This window comes from Phocoena phocoena, chromosome 4 (genome assembly GCF_963924675.1).
Source record: "Phocoena phocoena chromosome 4, mPhoPho1.1, whole genome shotgun sequence".
NCBI lineage: Eukaryota > Metazoa > Chordata > Mammalia > Artiodactyla > Phocoenidae > Phocoena > Phocoena phocoena.
The window spans coordinates 33,237,232-33,244,798 of NC_089222.1; positions in this window are offsets into that span (position 1 = coordinate 33,237,232).

Consider the following 7,567-nt stretch of genomic DNA (forward strand, 5'->3'; position numbering starts at 1 on the left):
CGTTGGTTAAGCTATGAATAACAATTATTTCTTGCCTTCAGTTAGGTCCTGGTCTTATAAGGAAAACAGACACATAAACAAACAGGAGTAAGTACAGGGCAAAAATAGAGATGTGCCCAAAGTGCTAAAAGTGCATGGAATCATTCTGTCACAGTAGGTTGGGGAATGATTTGGAGGTGACACCAATTCTGCTGAGGGCTGCCATGTGGAGGGGGGTGGGTGTGGGGAGGGCAACAGAAGGGGTGAGGCATAAAGGCATATGCCTGGAAGGTAGACATTTGCAGGCAAACCCCATGAGGGATCAATTCTTGTCTAAGTGTGCATTTTTAGATGAGACGGTCAGTAGTGTCTTTCTGGAAGTAGAGAAACCATACATGTATGCAAAGCTGTTCAGCTTGCAATGCAGTGTACATGGAACCATTCAAGAGTTCTCCAACTAGGACTTTCCCTAAAAGGGTTATTTTAGGGAGGCTTAAACAAAGATAGAAAATAAAATTTACTAAACAGTTAAATTATTAATTTGACATACTTTTTCCTGCTCTCTTTCTTTCACTGCTCTACCAGCTCTGTCACTCTTACCCCAGCCTCCTCTTTCTTCAATATTGGTCTTCTCAGCTCCCTCTTCTTTTTCACTCTTTCCCTCCAGAAAATTTCATTGATTTATGTCTTATCTCTGAGCTTAAATTGATTCCTGTGCCACCTCTACAGGGAAATTTGATTTCATCTTCAAATCTTATTTCAAGATTTTATAAATACCCTGTCAATAAAGAGACATATTTTAGAAATATGGGTATCATATTAATTATGGCATCAAATAATTAAATCAAGGAGATAGAGTGTCACAATTTATCTGTTTATAGCAATGTTTCTCAAGATACATAAAAAGAGGATTGAGATCAACATTACCTGCAAATCTCTCAGAATATATTTTTTTTAATTTGTGAAAAATTTCATGCCCCTTCTGAGGTAAAGGAATCACTTTGAATGTCTGTTCATTCTCAGAGAACCTCCAGTGTGCAGACTCAAAATGTTAATACAACAGTATAGAAACATCTACCCCAGTATCAATTACAGAAAGCAACCTCACTTTGTAACTATGGTTTCCTTTACAGAGATCACAGATAAAGTATTCAGTATGCAGCACACATCAGTTTTTGATTTATCAGTCTAGGTGCAATTATCAGTAAAATTTATATTGCTTAGAAATAGTTTCTAATCTTTTTACTAATTATTGTTTATAATTACTTACAAAAAGGAGGAATTTTGTTTTGGTCTCGTAACTAACTACCCAGAGCTTTAGTACCCATTACTCTATTTCTGAGTCACATAGTTCAAAACAGTTATTGGGAAACCCCATGATTTAATTTAGACAGCGTTTAAATGTTTTAAAATATTGTTAAATCAGTCTGACACAAATAAATCAATTAAATAAAATGAATAAATAAAAGACCATACCCAGTATCACGGTTTACTAATATTTTTAAGGTTGTGGGCAGGCAAGGGGCATAAGCAAAGTAGGGAATGCTCTGGAACATTGAGAGCACCTCCCCTGGTCCTTCCTTCTCCCAGTGGAAAAGCCCTCTGACCCAAAGTATTGGATGAGGTATCTAAGAAAGTTTGGAAGGCACTTTAGATTGCCATACATAGATGTTGTGTGTCCTAGATAGTTACAGCATATGTTACATTTCACAGGAAGCCATGCTTCATAAAGCCAGATTCTAGCTTTCTTCATCAATATGTCAATCCTAAACCATGGGAATTCTGCTAAAAAATATTCCATAGATAAGCACTCTCTTATGAATAGCATTAGTCTATTTTCCAGGAGGCCCAATCACCATGTTTACAAAATTAGACCAGGTCGTCGCTAGCCTTTTTCTTTCCTAGGTGACTCTCCACTTACCAGAACAGGAGAAAATGAATCATAGGCATCTGTTTGAAATCTTTTCTTCCCAATCCCTGCTAGGTGATTTGAAAAGGAGTTGTGGAGTGCCCTGACTGTTGTTTTCAAATTCGGTTCCAGTACATTCCTGTTTAGTCAGTTAGTTTGTAAATATCACCAAACCTGTGTTTAGTTATCAATAGTATAAACTTTTCATACTCAAATCACATATGGAATCAAGTAAGAGTCAAAAATCTAATTTATTTTCAAATCAGCATTACTTAAATAATTTCTACTGCACAAAATACTTCTGAGTAAATATTTTAATTTGTTAGAACATTGCACTATTTTATGATTGCTTTTATTGTTGTTTAAGGACTTATGATACAGACTCAATGAGTTGGGAAGAAATATCAGTTCTAAATGTTTGCCTATTAATTAAGAAAAGCACTATTCAGTTCTAAATGTTTGCCTAGTAATTAGGAAAAGCGCTTAAAAATTTTTCATCTGTTTTTTCACATGATTGGAAAGTATAGTGAGCTTTTGTAGAGTAATGAAGATGAAGCTGATAAAAGGATACCTAAAAGGCTTATGTAGCCTTCAAATATATTATGTTATAAATATCTTGAAATCTAGATAAATAAAATGAAGAGCTAAATAACCTCAATAACATCATATCATTAAGCAAAAGTGTGAAGTGTTAGGACAATCTTGGAAACAGAATAAAAGTTTGTAAATTTGGCAGTAATTTGGTTATGTAGAGTATAGGTAAGAAAAGGGGATTAGAACTTTATTTTTTATTGCATCCAGTAACTGTGATATGTTGAAAAGACAAATGATCATTCATTTTGTTGAATCACTGAATAATCACTAAATAGGTGATTGTAGATATATCCTGTTTATAGAATTGAAATGGTTTTCTTGGGAAACATCAGTCATTTATATTTTTAGCATGTATTACTCAAAAGTTTTTCAGAAAGAATAAACATACTTGGTTTGTTATCTGGCCTTTCACAATTCAGAATTACTTCATTTTTAAGAAATCCTACTTCCCTAAGATGGTACTTAAAACTATTTATATACCTAAGTATGCTTAGCAAATATTTGTTCATGATTCTATGGTCTACAAATAATGACAAAAGACATCGAGTATTTGTTTTTTAATTATTCTGAAATTTTAAACTCTTTATGTTGGAACAAAAACAATAGTAAAATGAACTCCCAATGTTCCTGTCACGTAGCTACAATATTTATCAACTTATGGAAGACCCTGTTTTATAAGTACCCTCACCTTTATCATATTGAAGTAAATGCCAGGCATCATATCATTTAATCCATAAATGTTAATATTTATCTCTAAAAGATAAAAACGTATTTTTAAAAGTTATAAGTATATTGTAGAATGGGTTACTGATCTCATGTTTTCACTCCTACTTTATTATAGAATTACCCATTTATGACCTTTACCATGTGGCTTTACAGTTCCACCTCTGTGGACAGTTTGTGTCCTCACCTGTAGATGTTGAACTTGGCCATGAAAATAGCTTGAAATGTTAATGCTCATGACACCAGCAAAGACTGCATAGTGCTGTGTGATTAAGTCTGACCTCTGTGCTCCTGTCATCTGTCTCTAAAAAAACATGAGATCTAGGGAGACTGAGAAACTCATGGGACACATTTGAACACAAGCCCATAGGCTGAGGCAGAACTGTCCAGACAATGCACAAATATTGGGGAAAGAGAAAGAAATATGTGTTGAAATTTGAGATTTAGATGTAATTATTGCATCTAAAATTATTTAACAGTATTTTTTTACTATCATTGAATATCAAATATCCAGTTTTAAAATTTCCAATTCTGTCAAAAAATGTGATATATATCATAAAGTGTATAATGTATACCTATACACAATAAGTGTATAATGTGTATATATGTGTGTATACATACATATATACACACGTATGCATATATATAATATAGTGTATGTGTGTAAAACAAATTCTTTTTTACTTTTAAAATTAAAATTACACATTGTAATTAATGTCTCTAAAATCTGTAGGCATCTTCTCTGTATCTTTTATTTTATTATAATTTATTTGTTGAATAAATTATGTTGCTCATTCTGTAGATTTTCCCGTGGTCTGCATCTTGCCGACTACATCCTGTGACTGCCATTTAACGTGTTCCTCTGATTACTGAGTTTCTTATAAATTGGATTTTGAATCTGGAGCCTTAATCAGTTTGCTGCTCATTTTTACTTGGATGCTTTTGCAAGACTACTTCATAAATGCTGTTTTGTTCTTTCATCAAGAGGTCTGGTTCTCTCTATACTGTGATGATAGAGGCCACTGATCATGAATGAATACATTCACTAATCGTTTGGAGAATTGAAATATGGTGATATCTAAGTCTAATATTCTTTCTTTACTTATTAACTACAACACTCCTATAAAGAGGCACATTACACATCTACTATATGGTTACCCAGGAGTAGCCAAATACATATAGAAGAGAAAGGATAAATGCTTGTTCTTTTCCTTTATTTACCAGTTTTAAAAATAATAAGCTGGTTTCCTAGCATTCTCCAATATTGAGCTATAAGCTTTTTTTAAGCTACTTTTAGGAACTCATAGATTTAAACTATGTGATATGTTTAAATTTATTATAGTTATATCCTTGTTTATGGCCAAATTGTCCCTTATTTGACCACTGAGAAATTCCTCAAGTGGGCTCCTGAGTACTTTTGGTATGATTTTTTTTTTAAGATTTCTTGTTTTTGATGTGAACCATTTTTGGGAAGTCTTTATTGAATTTTTTACCACATTGCTTCTGTTTTAATTTTTTGGCCGTGAGGCATGTGGGATCTTAGCCCCTCAACCAGGGATCGAACCCGCACCCCCTGCATTTGAAGGTGAAGTCCTAACCACTGGACCACCAGGGAAGTCCTGGTATGATTTTTTTTGTGTCTTTGATAGTTTCCTTGCTATTTGGTATGGCCATCTTGCACATTTCATACCACTAGAATCAGCCATTTTCCCAAGGAACTCTCATTATTTTTAGTGAGACATAATATTTCAACTGAGTGCTAATTGTGTATTTCTTCTAGGTTGCTTATTTTTTCAGAAATTTTCAGTGGACAATATTTTTAAGGTAAAATATTAAAAAAATGTTTAAGATAAAATACTTCATGAGTTTATACTGTCTTCTTTCTCCCATGCCACGAATCCTGATTCTTAATAACATGATAAACTTAAATATCATATAATTTTCTTTTTTTCCAGCTTATACACAAGTCCCAGATTGTCAATATCAACACTACCACAAATAGTATGATTTCTAAAATCATTTTAAGATATACATTTTACTTTGTTGTTATTTTTGTCCTTAAAATATACCTACTAAAGATGTATAATCTATTACTACATTTTAATGTCAGTTTTGGAATAGTTTCTCTCAGCATAGTTATATCAACAACTGGATACACTTTTAGGTTCATTCTTTGCATTTTAGTATAAGCATATATGGTAAATAGTCTCCAAAGATGGCCTCCATCAGTTCTTTTCTTACGTGACAAATGTGGTACTCTCCTCTTGAGAGGTGGAATTTATTTCCCCACACCCTGAATCTGGGTTGGTCTTGTGATGCTTTGACCAGCAAAGGTGATTTCCTGGAAATTCTGAGCCCCAGACTTAAGAGAACTGACAGCTTCTGCTTTCTGCTTTCTTCTTGTAACTCAGCCATAAGGCTTGAGGAGGTTCAAGAAGTCTTGATGATAGACCCATCTGGAGAAGGTCAAGACCTCTGCTGAGAGTCTCAGCTAAGGCCCCTGCAAATGGCAAGCAACTATGTGAATGGAGCCATTTTGGACTCTCCAGCTCTTCCAGCACCCCAGCTCTAGAGCCTGTTCTTCCCTGTTTTTTTGTAAAGTAAATTTTAAAATTGTCATATACTTCCTGAGATCTCCTGGCTTTGCCCTCCGACCCACCCATTCCTTTTATAAGGAATCTTCTCTTTCCTTTATTCCCATTGACACTGTCCTCAATTTGGATTCGATGTCCAGAAGTTTCCCATCAGAGTAGGACTTTATCCTAGAAGACAGCTTCAGTTGATTAATTAAAAAAAAAAATTCATAGGACCATGAATTGTGCCAGCAACCCCACACCTGACTGTGGACCACTTGTGCTATATGTTATATCAGAGAGACTTGGATAATAATAGTTTTACTACTTAACAGCTATGTGAATTTGCACAAGTTTCTTAGTATCACTAAATCTCAGTTTGCTTTTCTACAAAATGAGGAAAATAATGGTCTTTTGGGCACTTCCCTGATGACGCAATGGTTAAGAATCCACCTGACAATGCGGGGGACAGGGGTTTGATCCCTGGCCCGGGAAGATCCCACATGCTATGGAGCATCAAAGCCCCCATGCCTAGAGCCTGTGCTCTGCAACAAGAGAAGCTACCGCAATGAGAAGCCCGCTCACTGCAATGAAGAGTAGCCCCTGATCACCACAGCTAAAGAAAGCCCGTGTGCAGCAACGAAGACTCAACGCAGCCAATAAATAAATAAATAAATGCCTTTTGCCCCATAGAATTATTGTAATGGAGTCAGTGCACGGTGCACCTAATGGACTTGACACAGTGAATGACATATAATAAGCACTCTGCAACTTTCACAAAATTTATTAATTAGAAGTGATTTCAAATGTCTCTATGACATTTTAGTCTTAAAATCTAAGATTAAACCACACCTAGGAACAGTACGAAAAACGAAAGTAATTATTTTTCTTTCTTCACATGTTGACACATTGAACACTTTCATCAAAGAAGGCCAAGAATAACAGGAGAAACATTCTATGTAAAACAATAATTATCAATGTAGTTATTGTTATCATTGAGCACCTATGTTGTGTCTAGCATTATGCATACACTCACACATTTAATCCCTAATGCAATTTTTAAGTTAGGTATTACCACTTCCATCTCTATGAGGCATTAAAGAGGGATCTAATAAACTTCCCAGGTTAAGCACATGGAAATTTGATGTCCACCCAATATGACTCCAAAGGATTCCATGCTGTTCTTATACAAGCAACAGTGGAAGGAACTTAGCTTCAAGAAAAGGGAAACTCAGCCTAACACGGGGGAGAGGAATAGACATGGATGCTATTCACAAATATTTGAATAATTTTCATAAGGAAGAGAAACTATATTTAGTCTGTGATGCTTTCTAGGGCTGGACTCGTCCAGTGGTTAGAAGGGAATTGAGATTCAGTTGCAGAAAAGAACCAACTTTCTTTCCTATGACTGTCTGAAAATTGGCTGCCTTGAAAAGTAATATGTTCACCTTCACTGGCTATGCCCTGTGTTGTCGGAGGTACTATAAAGAGTGTGCATGTCTTACATCGGCCAGAAAAACCACTGGGTTTCCTCCTACTTGGAGATTCTATGACTGGAGGTACTGCTCCAAGCATAACAGAGTCCTAGAAAAAAAAAATTAATCCTAACCTTCAGGCACCTGAGGTTAGTTTGGACAGTCATACAAAAAAAAAAAATCACTCTCCTAAAAAGCTGAAAAGTATCCTATTTTATGTTCAAATTGCCACTGATCTCCTATTCAGAGTTCCTCTACACCATTTAAAATTATACAGATGGACTATAAACTAACAGAGTGCTTACTATTTACAG